The sequence below is a fragment of the Mesoplodon bidens genome (genome assembly GCF_964165515.1).
Source record: "Mesoplodon bidens genome assembly, chromosome: 10".
Taxonomy (NCBI): Eukaryota; Metazoa; Chordata; class Mammalia; order Artiodactyla; family Ziphiidae; genus Mesoplodon; species Mesoplodon bidens.
Window position 1 is genome coordinate 2356716 of NC_138172.1, and position 22888 is coordinate 2379603.

The 22888-nt window shown below is 60.1% G+C and overlaps 1 protein-coding gene across 3 annotated transcripts in view; it reads right to left on the reverse strand.

Annotated features, from left to right (window-relative positions):
- Positions 1–22888, reverse strand: part of IQSEC1 (IQ motif and Sec7 domain ArfGEF 1) — a 67607-nt gene that overhangs the window by 43075 nt on the left and 1644 nt on the right. The window lies entirely within an intron of this gene.

Below are 22888 nucleotides of genomic sequence, written 5' to 3' on the forward strand. Positions count from 1 at the left end.
TTCAAGCCCTAGCAGCCACCACCTCAGAATGTGTCTGCGTTTGGAGATTGTCTTTAAGGAGGTAACTGAGTTATTATGAGGTCATGAGGGTCCTAATCAAACTGACTGGTGTCCCCGAAGGCGAGATTAGGACACACACACACAGAGGGCAGACCTTGTGAGGATGCGGGGAGAGGCGGGCTGTCTACACGCCAAGGAGGGGCCTCCGGAGGAGCCACCCTGCCCACACCTTATCTCAGCCTGAAGCCTCCCATCGTGAGGCATCAACGCCTGCTATTCAAGCCACCCCATCTGTGCTGCTGGTTACAGCCAGCTTGGAGACAAACACAGAGCTGTGTACACATCTTCTCTAAATCTTAAAGCCAGTCTCCCTCCAGAGGATGGATTATTAACCCCTTTTCCAGGTGAGGAGACTGAGGCCCACACAGCACAGGCCTTGTCCGAGGCTGCACAGGTAGAACGTAAGTGAGTCGGGATTAAAGCCCAACACTGGGGGCTCCCCTCCACCCCACCGCCCTCGTCCCAGGCCTGTGCAGATCCCTCAACCTTCCAAGTGCCCGGTGCGGGGACAGAGGGGTGGCTCACTCATCCCAAACGCATGACCTTAGAAGACTTGGGACACAGAGAGAAGGGAGAGACATGCAACCGAGTTTCTGGCAGCTTCTGGCGGCCTCTCCCGAGGCACCCTGCCACTCCCCGGTCCATCGGGTCCCTGGGGCCAGGGTGGGGTCCCTCTGGAAGTGGCCCAGTGGAGGGAAGGGCGCACAGACCCCGAGAGCTACAGTCCGTCCTCCAGAGGACCGCCTTCACAACAGTGGGAATGCCCTGCATTCAGCAGCCTCTGTGACCCACCCACCTGCCCAGCTCCACTCCCACTGTCCCCACGGGTCCCAGGGCCGGCAGAGCCACCTGCCCAGCGTGTAACATGCCTCCTGGGGAGGGGGCATGGGCATGGAGACCCTGGAGCCAGCACACCCCAGCCTACCTGGCTGTAAAGCCCAGCACGTGCTGCCCGGCGGGCCGTCTAAGAAGAGTGCAGGCCTTCCGCTCTGGCCCGTGGGGACACACAGCGGGTCTCCTGCAGCAGAGGACATCCCAGCCGGCGCCCAGGGGCTGGGGTGTGATGAGGGTCCTTCCGCGGGGAAGAGTCCTGGGTGCCTGGCCTCCATGCGGCTTTGGGTCAAGGGCTCACGCTCACTCCAAGGCCTGGCCCCTGTCGTGACCCAGGTGGGCCGCCCTCGGTGCCTCAGGCCCACCACCACTCGAGACCCTCCTGCCGTTCGTGGCCACCCGGCAGCAGCTTCCTCGGGGCCTCGTGGGCCTGTGTGGGGTGGTGGATGGGGACAGGGACGGGCAGCACTGCAGACTCTCCCGTTCTCCTGATAAAGCCCACCACCCGGGACGGACAGCTGGAGGGGAGAGTGAAGGAGCCCACGGGCCCCAGAAGCGATGGACGCCCCGGACCCGAGCCCCGCCCCCTGCGCCATGCCTCCCCTGGAAGCACTTCTGTTAGAGCCTCTTCTGTCCTTCCCAGCAAGAGGGTGACAGCAAACAGAACCATGTCCTTAAGGAGAAGCAGCCGGGGCTCAGCTCGCCAGGATTTTAAATCGTCTCTGAGCCCTGAGTCTGCAGAGGCCATGGAGACGGGGCGGGTTCTGTGCAGGTCCAAGTGGGAAGTCCCTCCGTGCCTCACGGGCCCCTCCTGCTGGGGGCCTGGACTCTCCCCCAGTGCCCAACGCCCCCCGACAAAGGGGGTGTCCACCCTCACGGGGAAGGGGCTTGGTCCCTTACCCCTACCCCGCCCGCGCTCACCTGATCTCGGAGCGACGTGAACAGGTGTCAACAGGTGAAAGGCCGTTGCCCTATCCCCCCGCAGTGGGCCGGGCCGGGCCGGTCTGGGGCAGAGGGAGTTGAGGAAGGACAGGCGGGGGACCGCCCCCGACCCACGGCCATGCTCTGCCCTGCGGAGGGGCCAGGCCTGGCTGTCCGGCTGAGCTCATGGACAGGACATCCGTGCGGAGTCCCTCCGTGTGGAGGCTGGGCCCCAGCAGGAGGGGCGCACTCGGGGTCGGATGGGGATGGAGGTGTTTGGGGGGACGCAGGGCTTTCTGGGGCTGTGCCAGCCCGGGGTTCCTGCTCTGCCCATGACCTGGCTCTCGACCGTCTCGAGCCAGCAGGTTCCAGAAGGTGCCTGGCGGAGAGGGCCGGGCCTCCTTCCAGGCCGAGAGAAGGGGTTGACAGTCACCCGCGGCCTCCTCTCCCCTGTGAGTCCAACCTTCGAAACACCCCTACCTGCCCACTTGTCAGCAGGTGTTCCAGGCCACCGCCACCGCGGCTCCCTGGATTGTCACTCATGCCCCCGCCTCTCTTCTCCCCACGGCGGTCAGAGCCATCCTGACCAAACGGGAGCCCCATCGAGTGCCTCCCTGATCCCCGTCACACTGGGAAGACACCGTCCTTCTGGCAATGCCTTCAGGCCTGACCTCGGCTGACTGCACTTTGGCCCCTCTTCCCCTTGCTCATTCTATTCCGGCCTCACTGGCTTCCTTCCTCTCTCCTCCAAGGGGCCAGGCAGGCCTCAGGGCCTTTGCCCTGGCTGTTCTGTCTGCCTGGAACGCTGTTCCCTGGGTCTCAGCACGCACCACACCTTCACCTCCCTTGGGTCTTTACTCAGTGCCACCTTCCAATGAGGCCCCCACTACTCGCCCGAGTTAAAGCCGCACTGCCCTCTCCCCAGCACCCCCAGTCCCACACTCCGCGGTCTGCCCACCGGCACACGCCGTAGAGTGTGATGGATTCTTCCTGTCTTACCTTTGCCGTCTGTCCCCCACATCAGTATCTGAGCCCTGTGAGGACATGGGTCGTTTTTCTGCGTTGCTGGCTGATGCTCCCCAAATGCTGACACATGTGCCAGACTAACAGGGCCCAGTGACACCTGCCGAGTGAGTGCAGGCCCTTCCCAGGCCAGCCACCTGCCGGTCCCGGAATGCGGCTTCTTACATCACCCCCCGCCGGCACATCCCACCTGCCCCAAACCTAACCGGTGACGGCCGCCCATCATCACGCAGTGACGGAGCCAGAGTCCTGAGCTGAGTCACCAAGTTAGTCCCTCCCGGATGGCCAAAGCCCCCTTGGGGACAGATGGAATGGGGCCTTACCCTATTCCATCTGTCCCCAAGTCCTGCCGAATCTACGTGAATGGGGTCCCTTGAGCTGTGCAGTGTGGCAGCCCTTGCACGCCCCAAATCAAAACCTCAAACCATCCCGATAAGAAATGGCCAGGCCATACTATTGCAACCAGCATGACTCACTGTCCTCCAAGAAATGAGTGGACAAAAGCGAGCAGAGCACGTAGTGTAAGGACCCGTCTTGAGCCAGAGAACATCACTCCTTCCTGGTCCCAAACACAAGCGACACAGTATTACACACCAAGAGAGTCTCCTTAACCACAGTCAAACCCCTGGTGAACACAAGGGCAACGTGTGACGTGAAAACGCCTGGTGATGACAAGCACGGCAGCAACAGATGCTCTCAGGACACGCGGCTCTAAATCTTTCAGGGCATCAGCTAGACCTGGTCATTGACCTGCAGTCCTGCAGATGCTTGACCTGAACCCATGGAGACGTTTCAAACTCAGGGCTCGAAGCCCCTCTGTCCTGGTTAGCACTCGCTCTGCCCCCAGCTCCTTCCTGGGGGAGAAGGGACTGTCCCCTGAGCAGAACAGGCACCCCACAGCAGGATGCCCACTGCAGGCTGCCCCAGGGACACAGATCTCTGGCCCGGCCCCCAGCCCGCCCTGCACGCCTCTTCCTCACCACCGCGCTCAACGGATGGGAGCTCCACCTCTTGCCACCCAGGCCCTCTTTCTCTCTTGGGGAAGCTTCTCCCAAAGCCTTTGTCCATCAGCCAGGACTGGACACCCCCGAGTCGGTCCTCAGCTGCACACTGGAATTCGTGATCATGCACATATTCCCGGGCCATGTGCAAATCTAGGAATGGGCAGGCACCGTCCCAAGTCCCTGCCATTCCCTGACAGTTTAGAGTTTCTGGGACGTTCCACGATAGTTAAGGCTGGTGCCAGCACTCTGAGAAAATGCTCCTGATCCAGCAATCCCTTTTCTGGAGATTCACGCGAAGGAAATAAGACCAATACGCAAAGAGGCGAGTACAAGGAATTCCACCGCAGTGTTGTTTCTAACTATAAAAACTTGGAAATAATCTAAATGCCTGTCAACAAGGGATTGATTTAAATTAATTATATATCAATATACTGGAAACAATGTCAAGATGGAGGAAGGTTTAGCTTGATGGCTGTTCTTATGAAAAAGACTGGGGGACCTTTTTGGCTGACATGAGTTTAATACAAGCCGAGAAGCCAGTCACTAACAAAAACGAGTAAAAAGCCAGAAGCAGACCCAGCCCTACCGTCCATTACAGGTATCGGATCATAGCAGAAGACCGTCTGAGCCCCAGATGGGTTCTTAAGCCTGGGCGCTTTTGCTCCCACCTTCTCCCGCCAGCCCAGGGCAGACATCGCTAATCCATCACAGACTCCCTTCTGCACGTCTGCCAGCACGGCGCACCACACGACCACGATGGACGCCAGCTGGGGGCGAGAGGGGCCCCATCTGCCAAACCCCATTACAGCACAAGGCGACCTCCCACCAAGGGCTGAGACCATGTAGCCAGGAGAACAGTGGCCAGAGGGGATATGAGGCCTGCGGTCAAGCCTCTGACGGGCGGACAGGCAGAGAACAGAGCAGATCCTGCTGCAGATAGAACTATGACCTGCATCGCCCTGCTTGAGAAAAAATGCTCTCATGTGGTCAGGGCTGCTCTGGAGGTGGTGAGCTCCCTGTCACTGGAGGTGTGCAAGCTGTGGCAGGTCAGACACCTGTCAGAGGTGTGGCTGAAGGACTCCTGCACTGGCTAGAAGCTGCCATCCATCTGCACCCCACTGCCCTTCACTTGCATTTCTTGGCCTCTGAGGCCACACCCAGGTATCAGTTCAAGTCCCACTTCCTCTACAAGGCCACCCCTGCCTGCTGCGGCCCCCGCTCCTGCACTCCCGGTCACTGTGGAGATCACATGGGCGAGTGTGTGTGGGGTCCATCCACCCCACTGGGAGTCCTGCTCTGTGAGGGCTGAGTCCCTGAAAGCCTCAGCCTCCAGCAAAGACCGGGACCCAAGACTGGCTCCTTCCCGAGAGGCCAAGCTCCGCACATTCACAACGGGGCCCCGAGGCTACAGAGCAGGAGGGGGCTGTGTGTGTGGGGGGAGCTGCACACAGAGGCGTCCACAGTGGCCCGGCCCGACCCACACCAGCCTGGGGACTCCGAGCTCTGCATCGCTGAGTTACCCCAGGCTCCTCCTCCCCTTCTCCAGTTTTCCAAACATGTCTTCTTGCCCTAGAGGCTGGTCTGTGTTATGTTTACGTGGGGAGATGGCTGGATCACAGCGCCCGGAGCTTCCGACAGCCCTGGGATGACGGAAACCACATAAGAACAGAGGACACATTTGAAGCCTCTCTGCCTTCTCTCTGCCAAGCGAGGGGCTGGACGGGCTCCTGGCCGCCGCCTCCTAGCCAGACGTCTGGGTTGGAATTCTGGCTCTACTGCTCACCAGCTGTGTGATCACAGGCAGGAATCCTTCCATGCCTCAGTTTCCTTTCCTGTAAAATGGGGGCGATTAGAGAGCCAACTTCACATGCCTGCTGTGAGGCTTTACAGAGTCGGTACAGGAAAAGTCCTTAAAAGTTGCTCGGCTCATAAAAGCGCTTTCTGATTGCTGTCTCCAGTTATTCTCTGACTGACAGGGCCTTGCCTGCATGTGCCAGCAGTTAGAAGTGGGTCACCTACCCTGCCTGCTATAGGGCCCCTCCTTCTGCGGACACCCCCTGCAGCACTGAGCCACGGAGGCGGGTGAGGAGCTCCCAGGGGAAGGCACGAGGGTCCTAGAAAGGGGCCCAGGCCCCACAGCCGAGACGCCACATCCTGACTCTAGCTGGGGAAGGTCAGGGCAGGGGGCCCTCGGCCTCTTGAGCCACGTGTGTCTAATTATGGCCTGTGAGGTCATGAATGACTTTTCTTAAGGAAGATGTTAGAGGAGGCTCGGGGCAGAAGCAGGGACCCGCTGCCCATCCCCAGCACTGATGATGCTGATGACAGAAAAAACACTAATGTCTGCATAGTCAGTGGTGTTCTAAGCTGTACGTGAAGCTCATTTAGTCCTCCTGACCGCCCAACACACCCCCACAGGCACAGAGAGGTTGGGCCCATCCTGAGGTCACACAGCTCACGAGTGAAATCAGAACCCAGGCAGCCTGGCCTCAGAGCCGACAGACGTACGCCCTGTGCTGAGTGAGAGAGAGAGAGAGAGAGAGAGAGAGAGAGAGAGAGACACACACACACACACACACACGTTTGGGTTATACAGCAGCAACTCTCCTCTGTAAACCTGTTGGGTACAGGAGCCGTGTTGGGTGTTTAACCTACGTGGCCTGTAACCCAACCACCATCCCTGGGGACTGAGGCGGGGGGGTGGGTGGGTGCTAGGCCACTGTCCCTTCTGTAGATGAGGAACGTGGGGCTGGTGGAGCTAAGCCACTGGGCCAAGGTCACACATGCAGGGGACCTGACCCCAGGTGGGTGCACCTGCCAGCTGGTGGCCCAGAGGAAGCATGTGCAGTTGACATGCTGGGGGCAGAGCTGGGGTTCAGGGCCTGGGGGTCTTGGGCCTTGGGGTCGTGCATGGTCATGAGATAAGCCAGCCCGGGCTGTGTGGTGCCAGCTGTGGTCATGTGGTCACATGACACGGAAGAGCCACCCTCTTCCGAGTGGCCCAGATGCAGAGCTTGGAGCAGAGTCAGGATGCAAGTGCAGGCCACTGTCCCAGTCTTTCCCACTGACACATGCCTGGCCCCGAGGAACAGCATACAAGGACACGGGGTGGATGTGAAGGGAGAAGTGAGCGTGTAAAGAGACAAAGGGCTGGTGTGCCAGCAAGAAGGGGGCCGAGGGCTTCCCCAGGGGACCGGGGAGGCCGCACCTACGCCGCTCACCCGCCCTCGTCCCTGGTCTGGGTGGAGGCAGCATCTCCAGGGAGGACTAAAGCCTCGCAGCCTGGACCACAGCTGGTAAGTGGTCCTCAGTGAAGACGGATGCCCAGCTGGCAACCGAAGGGACTTACGGACCCCGGCGGACACCCCTAAGCCCTTCCCTCCCAGGGAGGAGAAGCTGGGGACCCCTAGACTGAGGCCGGGCAATGCTAGGCGCCTCCCCTGGTGGGCAGGTTGGGTCAGTGTGACCTAGAAGGACCTCAGGAGGGCTGGTGAGCAGGACCGGGTGCATCTCAGCCTGCAGGGCTGGTGGAAATCTGGGGAGGGTGGATGGAGGGCAGAGCGGGCGAGTCCACGGGGAGCACGCAGGGCCTCCAGACACCACCGAGGCCTCAGACACAGGGGCAGGGGGAGGCGGGAGCCACATCCACCTCAACTCCCACCTAAACATCCAAGGTCCCTTTTGGCTGCTTAACGAGGAGCCCCATATCCAAAATGAGGGAGGTGACGAGCTTTCTGGACAATCTGGAGGCGGCCCTAGGGCTTGGCAGGCTCAGGAGAGTCAGGAGAGCTCCTGCTTTTACCCAGTTCCTAAACTTGCTTTAATGAGGCTCCACGGTGATCACAAAGGAACTGAATAAACGCGTGTCCAGCCCCAGGCGCACCCTCTTTGCTGCCCAGCAGACCCCTGGAACACAAGCTCCACTGAGCTCCTGCGTGGCCCCCACCCGCCCCTGCAGTCGCCCCATCTTGGCCGATAGCAACTCCATCCTTCCAGCTGCTCAGGCCAAAAATCTGACAGCTGCTCTTGGCAATTCTCTTTTTCTCACACCCAACTCCCCATCAGTCATCAAATTGGGCCGCTCCACCTTCAAAACAGAGCCAGCACCTGACTGCTTGGCCTACCCACAACTAGCCCGGTCTGCGCAGGCCTCACCTCTTCCCTGCCTAATGGCCACAGCCTCTCCAGCAGGCTCATCCGACCCCTCACCCCTCCATTCAGCAGCTGGGATCTGTTAAAACACAACTCGGACCAGGTCCCTCCTCTGCTGTCCCTCATGGGGCTTAGAGCCAAGGCCTCACAGTGACCCGGAAGGCTCTGCAGGACCAGCTGTCCCCCTGCTACCCTTCCTCCATGCCCCCTTGGCCATCCCACCCCCACCCTGCTGGCCTGCTGGCTGTTCCTCCACATTCCTGACACACTCCAACCGCAGGGCCTTTGCATGTGCTTTTCCTCTGCTGGTGTCTTTTCCCAGATGTCCACCTGGCTCACTCCCTCACCTCCTTCAGGTCTCTGCTCAAAGGCTGCCCAAGTCTCAGCAAGGACCCCAGCCCTCCCCCAATCTTCCCCTGCTGCACCTCTCTACAGTGGTATGCCACCGCCTCACCACCATCTGTGGGAATGTCTGTCCTGTGAGATCTAGGCCCCAGAACAGCACCTGGCACATAGGAGGTGCACACACTCTGAACTACCCCTACCAAGCCAGGGAAGCCTTTTTAAAGAAACCCAGATTCCTGAGGGCTGCTCTGTCTGCCACGTGGACCACGAGGTCTGTGGGAGCAGGACCTGGGCCCGGGTGGGCACCAACTTACAACAAACTGTCTCAGCCACGCTGGCTGGACCCAACCCTCAGGTAAGGTTTCAGATCCTGGTTGGGGATGGCGGGATACGGAGCCACTGAGACCCAAAACACACCCAAAGTGACAATTTCAATGCAGAAAATCCACACAACCATGACTCAGAACTGTCTAGAAGTAGGTATTTAAAGGAAAGCTGGAAGCTTTTCTACCTCCCCGCCCCTAACTTTTGGGCTCAAAAGGGACAAGGACCCTCTGGCCGGACAATGACACCTCTCCCTCGTGAGGTGGTGCCCAGGTGACAGACACGAGATAACTGCAGAGGGCCTGGGGCACGTGGCCCCCAAACCGGGCTGGTCCCTAGACTCCCCTGGGAGAGTCGGCAGCCAATTCCCACCCAAGTCTGGAGATCCCGAGAATTCAAAGGGTCAGCCATCCTGACTACCAAGCCAAGCCCCCCGTCAGACACAGAGGAAACTGGGGCTCAGGAGCAGAGACCCAGCCACAGCCCTCCCCTCCCGCCGCCCACAGCCCTGGCTCTGGAAGCCCACCCACGGGCAAGGTACACACCTGAGGTGGAGGGCCCGAGTCCAGCCCACGTGGCCCTGTTTGGTCGACACAGAGCAGTGGCCACCATCTTCTTTTTCTTTCTCAAGTGAGAACTAGGTACCAGGAGTGTTCACTCACCCGGATTTCTGGCTTTTCTTAGATAAAATCAGAAGAGAGCACATTCCTGCGTGGCCTCCGTCGCTGAGCTCAGAGGCAGCCACCTGCAGTGCCCTGGGCCCCCGCCGGCCGCCTGCCTCGTGGTGGACGCCTGCCCGCCTGCCCCGCAGGTGCCGGGGCTGGTCCTGCTTCACTGGTGCTGAGGGCACAGAGCCACAGCCACGGGCCCAAATCCCCCGAAGGGGTGACTTCCCCTGGCCTGACCTCAGGTTCCCAACAGTAAAACGGTCCAGCCAGGGCTCTGCAGCAGCGGCCTGACGGCTCAGTCCCCTCCAGGGCCCCCAAGGGACATGGCGTCTGCAGGCCGAAGCCTAAGGATTCGGCCTGACCAGCTCCCTTACTGAGGCTTTAAACATAGCCACATAGCTAATAAGATAACTTACTACAGAGTTTTGTTTTTTTAAAAAAAGAATGGTGATTTTAAAACCTCACCGGTTTTAATCTCTCTCGAGATTTTCTCTGGACCTGAAAAGTCTTATTCACCAAACCACGGATGGGGCAGCTGGGCTGCACGTGGACCGCAATGTAGACCCCAAAGCAGCCGCCCGTGGGAAGGTCTGTCCTCCCCCAGGAGCCCCCCTGCAACCCCCTCCCCCAGGCTGGTCACTTCATTCCGTGAACTGAAGCCAACTATATGACACACCCAGGTCAGGGCCAGGGACGTGGGGGGACACGGACAACGACGACGGCTGGCGTTAGGAACAGTCATGGGGTGCATCAGGCGCCACAGGCTGGCGAGCAGAGCCCGAGCCCCAGCGCCCGAGGCGGGAAGCTTCCTGGAAGGCACACACCCTCTGCCAGGACCCCAGGCGGAGCAGCGGGTGGCGGGTGAGGGCTCTTCCCGGCTCAGGACACTGTGTGTGTGGAGGCTGAGCAGCGGAGGTCGGGGTCCACTGTGTGCACAAGGGATGGGAAAGCTCAGTCTGGCGGGACACACAGGGGGCTGCAGGAGCCAGAGTGTTCAGGACCTTGCAAAGCTTGTCAGGGAGGGTGCGGTGGACTGCAGGGCCGGGGCAAGGCCACGGAGGGTCTAGGGTTTACCTGGGGTGGGACAGACGGCAGTGGCACCCTAGAAAGGGAACGCTAACTGTGGAGCACAGGCCCCTCAGCCCCCGAGTCACTGCCTCCGCCTCCCCCCATCCTTCCCCTGCGGTGACCCTCGGGGCACAAGCAGGCCCTGACGACAGGATGGGGGAAAGGGCTGGTCCCAGGGACAGTGACGAGCCAGAAGAGCGAGACAGCTATGCCCGTCCTCAGATCCTGGAAGCCACGCTGGTGGGGCCAGAGGTCACCGAGAAGCTGGGGAGGCTAAGGATGGGGCTGTGAGGGCCCGGGGAGGGGAGGGAGGGAGGGAGCTGGGGCAGGAGGATGGGTGGGTGAGAGGAGGGGATGGGCGGTGGCTGGAGGGGCTGGCGCTCCAGGGAAGGCCCGTGGTGTGCGAGCTGGCAGGGACCTGGGCACACCTGAACGGCGACAGGAGAGGGCCCTGGAGGAGCACCAGAGGAGAGGGCCCCAGCGGGTAGGACCTCCCCTCTGCCTTGCTTCTCCGAGGGGCCGGGGGGGGGCGGGAGGTCAGTGGGTTGCCCCCGACCCCCAGCAAGCTGGGACTCGGGCAGGGCCAGTTTCGGGAGCCCGAGGTCTGAATTAGACCAAACCAAGAGAAATGGGGCTCACTCTGACCCTCTGTCCAGTTGCAGGGAGGGCCCGCAGCCCTGACACTGGCCCTGGGTCTCCACCCCCGCGTCTCTTGGCCTCTGTGACCCGCAGACCCCTCGGATGGCCCCTGAGCCTGGAACAGCCCCTCCCCGGCCGCCCAGCCACTGTCCTCTCTGATGAGGGCGGACAGGTCGCTGGCCCGACTGCTCCATCACCTCGGGGGAGAGGGCCGTGGCCGCAAAGCACCCGGGGATGAGGTCCAGCTCAGCTCCGCCTCCCGCCTCCAGGGCTGCAGACCGGCTCTACTGGCACCAAGGCCTCCAGAAGTGGTTTTTATATACATATAAAAATATAGGACTCGGAACAATGAACTTCTCAGAGTGGGAGGCTATTTTTAGAGCCCTGCTAACTGCGCCAGCATTCAGCATCTCCCTGTTTGTCAGCTGCTGCTGGCGAGATGGGCCTCGGGCAGGAGCGGGGTCTCCTCAGGACGCGAGCGCATCAGGAGAGGCGCAGTGTTGGGATGCCCGAGCTGTGGGGCATGGGGGCCACCGCCTGGCACTCCCCGCCCCAGGTCCTGAGTGCCCACACGGCCCTGCAGGGCACTCACCACTCCACGGTGTCCCGACGTGAGCCGGCAAGAGTATGGGCGGGTGGCCAGCACCCCGGGGTCCAGCCACCCTCCCCAAGCCTCAGTTTCCCACCTGCAGAGCAGAAGCGAGGCAGCCACCTCGGGGGTATGGAGTCGGGGACCCGTTGCCGGGCAAGGAGCCCTACGGACAGCCAATGCCGAGTCTAATTGGACAGGAACCCCTCCAGGGGGCGGGGCAGCGCCCTTCCTCAGACAGGCCTGTTCTCACCAGCGCACGGCCAGAGGGAAGGAACAGAAGTCCGCTGCGCAGCCAGGCCCTCGCCCTGTCCTGTCAACATATTTCCAAGTCGCCCTTCCGGCCCTGGGGAGGTGGCGGCTCCAGCATCCCTGGCGCAGGCCTGACTCCTAAACATAAAGAACGCCTGTCTACCGCCTGCCTGCCGAGCTGGGCTGGACCTCCCAGCAGCTCTTCGTGAGTCACTCCCACTAAAATAGCCCGGGGGGACGGAGGGTCAGAGGTCAGCACCAACAGCCGGCAGTCAGGGCCATCCCACGGGGCTCAGGGCATGGCAAACGCAGGGCATAAAGGCCACCCTGGCAACAGGGAAGGGAAAGGGGTTCTGCAACTACCAGCCCCACCTCCCCCCACCTCCACTGTCTCCACCGCATCGAGCAGGCTGGTTATCTGACTGCCTTTTCCCCTGCATCCTGTGTCTCTCCCTTGGAAAGCTGGGCGGGGGCTGCATGCTGCTCGCCCCTTGCTCAGGCCCCTAAGGCTGACAACAGGGCTAGGGGAGCTCAGTGAGCATTTGCTGAATGAGTGATGCTACACCAGCAATGCCACCAGTGGCTAAGGGGCCCCAGTGAATCTGGGAAGTAGCGTCCCTCATTTGTTCGCTTACTCAACAAACAGAGATGAGAAGGATGAGGCCCACTAGATGATCAGGATCCAGAGCTGGGCACCAGGTGAACCTCCCAGCCTCCCCTCCCACACCTGTGCCCTCTCTTAGCTACTCCTGGACCAGGGGCCACATGCCCCTAACTTTCCCTGTAAGACCTTTGGGCGGCGCCCTCAGCCCCTCGGCCAGGCATTTCACTGGGGCCGCCTCAGTCAGGCCCAGCGAGCCCGCAGCTGGGCTCACTCCTCCCCCGCTTACAAGCGGGGGCACCGATGCCTGGGGTGGGGGGCAGACTCATCTGACTCCCCCGACACACCCACAGCCGCGACGGGGCCTGGGACTCTGGACCTGTGCCCACGCCTGCTCCCTGGCCCTGCTGCCCGGCCTCGGCAGCACCAAACGGCCGCAGACACGGGCGAGCTTCTCCGAGGAACAGACATGTGTTCTGCACCCAGGACGCCGCTTCCCAGGCCTCGAGGCTCAAAGGAACAGGGGCCGCGTGCAGGCCACCTCTGCCCGCCCCCACCTCCCCAGCCCTGGGAGGCCTCAGACGGGAGGCAGGCGCAGGGACCCCTCCACAGGCGGCAAATGTGCGCTTTTACCTGGGCTGGAATCCAGCTGGCGGGGAAGCTACAGGCTCGGGTGGAGGCAGGGTTGTGGGGAAGGGGTGAGGGTCGACACAGGCGACCCCCAATCCAGCGCAGCCCAGCCAGGGCCTCTGCTCGGCGAGGGGCTGCTCACATGGCATCACCAACAGTCCCAGGGGGCCCCAACCTGCCTGAGGATCTCACCCCACATCCCAGGAACCAGAGCACCAAGCCAGGGGACAGGCCTAAACCAAGGGAAATGGGGCCTCTAATGCCAGTCCTGCAGCCAAACCCAGGACGGACAGCCTTTCCAGAGAAAGGCTGTGAAAAAGCCTTTTATTCTCCCCAGTGCCATCTGGGCGAGGACCAAGGGAAGGGTGAGCCCCAGCCATCTGCGACCCTGCGCCTCACCCCCAGGACGGCTGGCTGGGAGGCCTGGCACCCACCCTGCCACTCCTCACATGGGCACCTGAGGGGCAGAGCTCTCTGGGAGACAAGGGTCTCTGCGAGGGGAGCTCACGAGGTCTCAACACAGAGCTCCAGATGGGCAGCTAAGGATCAGGCCACGTGGGCCCATATTCCAGCCTGGTAACAAACAGACGGAGCTGGGCGGCAGCCACACCCACCAGAGGCCAGGGCTCTCCCACCGCCACAGTCCTCACCACTCCCTAGAGCCCGCCCACAGCTGGCCTGCTCCTCTCCCTCACACCGCCTTCCTTCCAGAGCACCTGCATTTGCTCGCCATGCTTGCCAAGGACCAACATGCGAGAGCCAAGTCAAAGAGCAGGATAGTCAGATCCGCAGCTCCGGGATCTGCTGCTCCCAAGGAACCGCATTTAGAACACCGCGTCCCGAGGGGCAGGGCTCCAGAATTCCCACGGCTCTGCACAGCGGTGGGAACGCCCAGGCCTTCCGCTCTGTCGCACCCTCTGCGCGTTTGATTTTTGCAAGACCCACCGAAGTGGGTCCACGTGGATGACGATCCACGATCACACAGCCGTCATGGCCACCGGACTTCAACTCACCAGACGTCCTCCTTCCTCAATGTCATGCGGCTAGGATATAACTTAAAAAGCGTTCATCCAAACCCGGATGCCCAGGTGACATCCCGGGGTCTGCCCACCCTCAGCAGCCCCCTTCACCCGTCTGTGCAAGGAACGGTGCCCTGCAGCTTGGGACGCGCCCACAGGGAGTGTGGGGGAGGCTCTGGGAGGAGGTCAGACCAGGCCGAGCTCCAGCTGCCCCACTGCCGGGCTGAGTGACCCCGGGTAGGTGACCTCACCTCTCCAGGCTTCCGCTGGCTCATCTTAGCAACGGGTATCACTCCTGCCCACTACCCAGCAGGCAAGGGGGAATCAAGTGAGGACAGGCTTTGCCAACGGCAAGCCCCCGTGGGAGCACGGGGGGTATTTCTGCTCTGCACACGGACGGACAAGGGCTTGGCCAAGAGCCTCTGCTGGGTTTGTCGAGGCCGGATAGAGATGTGGGAAACGTGGTCTGCAGTCCAGCACCAACCTAAGCACTCCCTGCTCGGGAACCAGAAACACCTGGGTGCAAGTGCACAGAGCTTCATCGTTTCACTCCATCCACAGGTTACCTGAAAGTTTACAAAACTGCTCCCCTCACCGGGATCTCATCTGCAGACAGCATCACCTCCTCCCTGTCTGTATTTTTTTATTGGCCACTTCCTACAGCCTGCCCTCTGCCAGACACTCACCCCCGGCTAAGCCAGGGCGGCTCTTGTTGGTTTTGACTGTTTGACTGCATGAGGATGACTGGGGCTTCCAATCCCTGGGCGCACTCAGAAAGGTTTTTCCAAACACACACACACACAGACACTCACACACGCATGCACACAGCCAAAAATCTTCCCAGCCGAGCCAAATTAAATACAGAGGCCTCTAGTTATTTCCATACGCGCAACATGGACTTAAATAAAGCAGTTCTCTGTGGCAGGCTCCAGCAGACTGGGCTGGGCCGGGCCCCAGGGACCCTACCCACCCCCCTCCCGGCAGGGCAGGCAGGAGGCACCAGCTGGGGAGGTGGCTCGGGGGAGCAAGCGGGCAGAGAGGGGACATCCGGCACACAGGCCTCCCGTCTGCAGCCCACCCTGTCGGCAAGGGCCTTGGAGCCCGGGACGCTCTCAGCCCAGCTGTCCAGTCGCATCCTAGACGGCGGGCCACCAAGCTGTTCTCGCCCCCTCTGCTGAGAGAAAGCACTTTCCAAGTTGCAAATGATCCAAGTCCTTGCCGACCTAAAATCTTTGTCACGGTCCGACTCCCCGGGGCAGTGCCCATGCCCCCTCGCACGGGTCCCTGCCCACCCCTCCCCTTGTGCTCCAGGCTATGGCACTGCCCATGCCCTTCCCGGGACACTGGGTGCCCATGACGGAGGGGGCACAGCCCACAAGAGGCCCCGGGACGCCCTGCCCGACAGTGAGCTGACCCTGGGACGGGTGCACACGTTGTGTGTCTGTGTCCTCAGGGCCAGCACATCCTAGGATGAGTGAAGGAAGGAAGGAACTGATGGTGACAAGAATCACTGCACAGCAGCAGGTGACAGCCACGCGCCCAGCCTGCGGAGCATCTCACAGAGAACTAACTAACCGTCCAACAACTTTTTCCTTAATAGACGTTTATTCTTTAGAGTAGTTTTAGGTTCTCAGCAAAATGAAGCATCGAGTACAGGGTTCCCATACACCCGCCCCGACACGCGCACAGTCGTACCCCCGTCAACACCTCCACCAGAGCGGCACCTGTCACAGCCGGGAACGCGTGGACATTGCACCGTCACCCAGGGGCCGCAGGTCACTGAGGGCTCACGCTCGGAGCTAAAGGTAGAGGCAGGTGCTCTATCACCTACCCATTTAGTCGACAGAGAAACTGAGACACAGAGGTAATGTAACTGAGTGAGTGGGGGAGGGAGAAAGGGGGAGGCCGACCAAGGCACCGGGCCACCGGCCGATGGGCCACCGTGCTTCACAGCCGCACCTCTGCAATCCCTTCCTCGGGAGGGGGAGGCCACCCCCCTTGTCTGCCCCCCGACCCCCTCCTGCCTCTCAGGACCTGGACCTGCAGCATCGCCGACGGGCCCCCACCTGCACGCGGCAGCCGGAACCGGAGCAGCGAGGGCCTGGGCAAGGATGCTGCCCCTCAGCCTCCTGTAACAGCGGCACACAACCCTCCCCTGTCTGGCACCTGGCAAGCAGGAGCTGTGTGACCTCGGGCAAGTGACTAGGCCTCTCTGTGCCTCAGTTTCTTAGCCATAAGATAGGGGTGTTGTCCAGCTCACAGGGCTGCTGTGAGGGCCACATGGTAACGCACACAAGTCCTCACCCGGGGCCTGAGAATCAGGACGTGCTGGGGGCTGCGCCGCACGGCGCCATGGGGACCGGGTGGCTGGAATGCGGTGGGAAGAGACCTTAAGGAGAGGCCTTTGCTCAGAACCAGGCGTCAGACCACGTGACCCAAGACCAGCTCCCGCCTGAGCAGAGTGCGGGGTGCGCTGGGTGGGCACCGGTTCAGAGCAGGAGTGGGGTGGGACTCGGGCACACTGTGGCTTTTTAACTGAAGCTGGTTGCGGGCCCTCCGTGTGCCCGGCACTGTGTCAGACGCCGGGGCGGTGACAGTGATATGTTAACATGTTCCTAAGGACCAGACCAACTCACATGTCCTGAGCACCCACCGTGTGCCAGGCTGAGACACAATGCAGGGCGGGGAGGGGGGCGGGTGTCAGGATGACTCCAGCCTTCTATCCAGAGCCCAAGCCAGGGTCGGGCGGGGAGATCTGGGGAGGGGAGGCCGTAAGGAGCCAGGGGAGAAGCCGCAGGACAGAGAGGAGGGATGAGGGCCTGGTAGAGGCCCGGGTGGGAGAGGGGCTGGCCACGAGGGCTTGGAAGGAGCTGCAGTGGTGCGTGTGGATATCTCTTAAGCCAGAGGAAAGAGCACTTGGGGGCCACGTGTCAGGCCACCCAGAGGCCAGGTGAGATGAGAGGCCACTGTGTGGGGGGACAGGGGCGTAGGGGCCACTGCTACCCCACCACCGGGCGAGGGCAGCCCCGGGGTAGCAGGCAGGGCCCCGTGGGGACACAGAGCAGGGAGCCCAGTCCTGCCTGGGGGCCTGCGGGGTGGAGGCCAGCGCCTTGGGCATCCCACCCGACAACCTGACGGAGGGGCCTCGCAGGCCTGGCCTCCCCCAGGGGCTGGCGTCACTCGGGTCTCAAGGCCGGGAAACCGGGCCAGGCTCTGGGTTCCCAGGCTGGGCCACCACAGCCAAGGGCCGTTGGAGGAACGCGGATGTGCCCCAGGGACCCACCCCGGCCACACGACACGTCCACTGCCAGACATGAGGCTGACCGCACGACAGGTCCTTGATTTAAAATCAACAAAATGTCTGGGATTTGCCTCAGAATAATCCGGAGGCAAGGAACTAAAATTGCCCATGGGAGCCATTATGCCATTCTCTCTACTTTGTATATGTTTGGAGTTTTCCATAAGAAAGAGTTTAAAATAGTGCCAAGAATCTGCTGTCCACATCAAGGCCTATCATCTTCCTGGGCCATTTCTTCCATTTTTACTGCATGGGGGAAAAAAACCCAAACCCTGCACACTTAATTTATGGCTTTGAGAAAGTCAAGGCCGGAGGGAACAGAGAAGCCCAATCTGCAGGGCCGCACTTCGCCCTTCTCACAGCAGAGGAAAGAGCCGTTTCCCAATCACTTCCTCTCCGGCTCCAGCACGGCACTGAGCTACCCTGGGGCTTGTCCAGGGTCTACACGGGGAAATAAGACCGATTCATAAGAACCCGGGAGCAGCTGGCAGTTCCTGAACAACTGCCACCAGCCCCTCCGCGGGGGAGCCGTCCTGACACCGTCAGGGGACCTGGAGGGCCGTTCTCACGCCGGGTGGCCTCCCGGGTGACCTCCCGGGCCAGCAAACATGCTCTTGAGATGCCAGGCCCCTAGCCAGAGCTGCAAGGGTGCCGCACCCACTGCGAAGTGGGCTCTGTGCTCTCCACACGTGGCTGCTGGGAGAACCCAGTGTTGCTGTTTGGCCTGGGGGGGGTCCCACACATTCCTGTCTGCCCCCCGCCCCTTCCTGCCTCTGCCTCATCCTCCATTCTTTTTTTTTTTTTTTTTTTTTTGCCGTACACGGGCCTCTCATTGTTGTGGCCTCTCCTGTCGCGGAGCACAGGCTCCGGACGCGCAGGCTCAGCGGCCATGGCTCACGGCCCCAGCCGCTCCGCAGCATGTGGGGTCTTCCCAGACCGGGGCACGAACCCGTGTCCCCTGAATCGGCAGGCGGACTCTCAACCACTGCGCCACCAGGGAAGCCCCTCATCCTCCATTCTTGAAAGCCCAAGCCCTCGCCACAATAAGGTCAGGGAGGGGGAAAGATATACTTTAACCTGAAGACCAAATCTACATTGTACAAAACTTGAATATGTTATTTTCATTTTCTCGCCTCAGTTTCCTTGTCCGTAAAATGGGAATAATACCAGCTACTTATTTCACAAGGCTCTTGGGAGGTTCAAATAAGATAAGTGTGTGTAAGATTCAAAGGCCACCCAAATGTCAGATATTACCATTTTTATTCTGTGGCCCATTCCAGTCTGGACCAAACCTGTGCCAACTCCAGACCCACCAAACCCAGCCAAGCCCTCCCCCTTCCTTGCAGGTGCCCAGCTGCACGTTTCCCAGTCTCTGGGCAAAACACTCCACTGTCCATCCTCCGTGGGAGGTTTCAATCCTCAGCTGTAAGCAGAGGCTAGGAGCACACACACAAGCCCATGGGGCGTGTCACCCCTCACCAAGGCTGCGATCTGGGTCCTCCAGTCACCACCGCCATATGCACCACGAGCAGCCTCGGCCCTGCCCTCAGCCAAAAAGAGGGGCCATCCCCTCCTGTCGAGGAACAGCGCCGTGGAACCCCTCAACTCTGAAAGAGTGAGAAGCTACCATCTACCAGGTGTTTACATTACACGTTTAAGCACTTTATGTGGACCAACTCATGTAATGAGCTCTTACTGTCACTCACCTTTTGCAAATGGGGAAACCAAGGCACAGAAAGGCTAAAGAACATTCCCAGGATCACAGAGAGTGTGAGGCCGAGGGCAGGGGTCCCAGGCTACATTATCTGCCCCCCAACCGCTGGACCAAACATCCTCCCTCAGCAAATGACCACGGGGGTCCCGCGGTCTTCACAGAGGTGGAAAGCAAGGCCCAGAAAGGGGACGTGACGTGATGCCTGATGCCAGGGCTCCCAGGGATGCCTCCTCTCTCTGGGATAATCAGGATAATAATCAGGATAAATAATAACACTGACAATGACCGTAATTGATATTTACTGAGCTCTTTCTATAACACAGTAAGGCACCATGTTTCACTCGGACGACTGCATCCAGTTCTCACACCACCGAGCCTCCCAGCCAGAGATAGAAAAGCAAACACTGTTTGCTTCCATCTTCCATCTTCAGGCATCGGGAAGAAAGTGCACACATTGGCAGACAGACAGGGACCCTGCCTGGACCACAGCCATTTCGGGAAACCCAGACAAGGAGGCTGCCTCCCAGCTGGGACTCTTTCAAATCTTCCAGTTTTTTTAATGGTCCATCTCTCCTCCCATGGGATGGAATTCAACAGCCCACATGCATGTGTGTCCCTCATGACGTCAAAGGCCATGCCCTTGGGCTCCCTCACCATGCACAGGCCAGCTATGTTCGCACGGGTCCCTCAGCAAGTCAGGGGCAGTTGGCTATTGTCCCTGAGACCCCGTGCCACACCGAGACTGGCCTGGGGATAAGCGTGCTACCCTCAAAATGCGGCAAGTACTTGGGACCAAGGGCATCCTCCAGCATCCTGCTGGAGTGTCTGGGGAAGTAGCTCTGGGGTCTGTGAAGACATTAGGAGAACAGAGAGAGATGTCATCAACCTGCCTAGAGCTGGCACATTTGGGGACACTCTGGGAATCCTCACAGCAGGGGATACTAGACTCCCGTTCTGTGGTTTGGGAAAGATGCAAAAGGTTCTATTTGCGATGTGACATATTTTGCTGAAGATTATTTAGTCCGAGTGGGAGCAGACCTGGCTGTGAGGAGTGCGGACCCCAGAGCCAGGCAGACGGAGTTCAAAGCTCAGCTCTCGGGATTACTGGCTGGTGACCCTGCGCAAGGCACGTAACCTTCCCCCAACTGAAACATGGGCCCAGCAGAAGCTCTTTCTTAAAAACTGCTTTGAGAACGAAGTACTTCATACAGAGTTCACCAAATGGCAACCGCTGCTATCATTATTATTATACCAACCTTTGAACAAAGAGGAAAAAACAATGTCGTCATAGTTTCCCCATCTATACGAAGAGGGAGGGGACTCTGGCCATGGTTCTACACCTGGGCCTTAAGTTCACATTAAACTGTCTCCGTGTTAGGAGATAAGGAAACCACGGAAATGAAGTGGAAAGAACGGTCCTTTCCATCAAGGAGCAGAGAAGCTACAGCCATGTACGAATAAGGCATTACAAGCTATTAAAGTCAGAGCAGCTAGGACCAGGCCGAGCGCCCCATGCAGACTCCAGAAACCAGCAAGAAGGAAAGCACTGAGGATACGTAACGATGGGCCGAGGGCTGCTGCTGGGCATGTACCAGGGGTCCTCAGTCACCAGGCAAAGCTGCACAGGCCCCACAATGTACTTTGGGGTCCCACTTCACAGATGAGAAAATCCAGGCTCAGACAGAGGAGGGAATATATCTGAAGCCACGCAGCTGGGAAGAGTCAGGGTTCTGTGCAACCCCGAGGCCCAGGCTCCGGGGCTCATGGCTTCACACGAGTAATCTGGTTCCCCTACATCGAACCCAGGGCCTGGCAGAGCAGGGGCTTGGTGACTGTTTGGTGAGTGAATAAAGGAACACAGGAAGTGTGACGTGGCTGCCCCTGGCGCTGCACACATCTCTCCAGAGAACAAAGTGCCCTCCGGGCCAGAGAGCGTGTACATCCACGGGTGCACTGCTCGCCGCGATGGCTGAGCACAAACCACAGCCGGGGGCTCGGGGGCACACGCCCAACCCAAGTGCAGGCACAGCAGCCAGAAGAGCAGCAGTTACCACGCCACGTCCTCCACCACGATTGCCACCACTTTCCCCTCAGTAGCCACTCACGCAGTAGGAACAGCCAGATTCTCTAAGGCCAGACCGATTACTTCTTCAAGAGCTGTAATGGCCTTTAAACTTGTTACGATTTGCTTTTTGAGAACAAATGATAAATCACACTCAACAGCCTTTGCATACCCTCCCCCCTGCCCCCCAGGAACACACAGTTCCAGGGCACCCGGGCTATCTCCACAGGACTCTCCCCTGGCTGGGTCGAAACCCATCAGCCCTGGGCCGACGCCTTGCCTCTGTGCTTACTGGGCGGATATTCCACACGTCGTCATAATGCAGAGGAAATTTACAAAAGAGGAAGGAAGAAAATCCAATGGGTCCCTGGTGGTGGGAAGCACCTAGAGCTGACCTGGGCCAACTGTGCATCTGACCGAGTACGGGGCAGCCAGCCCAGCGAGGGCTTTTAGCCGCCCGCTGGGAGGGCCTCGGGCCCCTCCGTGAACCAGCAGTACCATTCCCTGTCACAGATGGGGAAACAGAGGTTCGCAGGGTGTGGAAACTTGCATAAACTCACAGAGCTGAGCTGGGGTTTGGAACAACGTCTGTCCGCCTCCCCAAGCCCTTCTTTCCTGACGCCCTGGACCCACGGATTCTCCCAGCAAACCACGATGGCACATTCCAGAGCCCAGCCAGATAACACCCGCACACGTGCACACGTGTATACTGAGCGCCTGGAGTCCTGTCCATAGTCTTCCAGAAGGACCTATTTGTCCAGTCATCACTCTGTTTGACTGTGCAGCTGGCAGTCCTGTCCGTGTTTCGGAACCAACGCTGTGTAAATATTAGCACAACCAGCTCAGAGTCCGACTTCCTTGAGCGAAAGCCCAAGGATGGCGGCAGGGCTGGCAGGGACCGTTTGCAGACCTCCATCAGATCTTGTGGGTTCTACTCTGGGCTCGCCTTGTAATACTCTGGTCATGTCCCTGGATTCCCTGCCTCTATGTGTCGATGTTGAAAGGTAGGGTGGGAGAGGCTCAAAGAGCAGCGCACCCAGGACAGGTGCCAGGCGTGCTGTTGGCCGGGGGGCGCGGCGGTGCCGGGACAGGGTGCCTTGGACCTGTTACACTCTGGGGGTGTCCCGAGGCCTATGGAGCCTGCTGGGTCCTCTCTGTGTTTACAGAAGGGGAGATGGCCTTCCCGGAAGGACTCTGGGCTGGGGGCAAGCTGGCCAGCCCAAGGAGCGCCCTGCTAAGCCTCCACAGGCCAGGGCTGGACTGATCCTCTCCTGCCCTCCCCCAGGCACTCCGCAGCAAATGGGTCCCACCTGCTCGGAGGCCTGAGGGTGAGCTGTGGGCTGGGCCTGAGCAGGGCTTAATCTCCAGGGCACCTGGCCCGGCGGAGACCAAGGAGCAGCTGCTCATCACCAGCTCTGACCACAAAAGGGCCCAAGCAGGCTTCTCTTTATCTGGAAGATTTAGACTGGCTGAACGGAGGGACTTCCAATGAGAAGAGATGCAGGACGTAGGAACATGCAGAAGAGATGGCCACGGACATCCCAACGGGAAGGGTGGCACTGGACAAGTCCTAAGGGACGGAGAGACTCCTCAGGCTCTCTCTGCTGGCGATGGAGGAGGCCCAGCCAGCAGAGCATGCCGACTACCGGGCCCCCGCTAGCCTGTGGCCCCAGGAGGACAAAGACTCT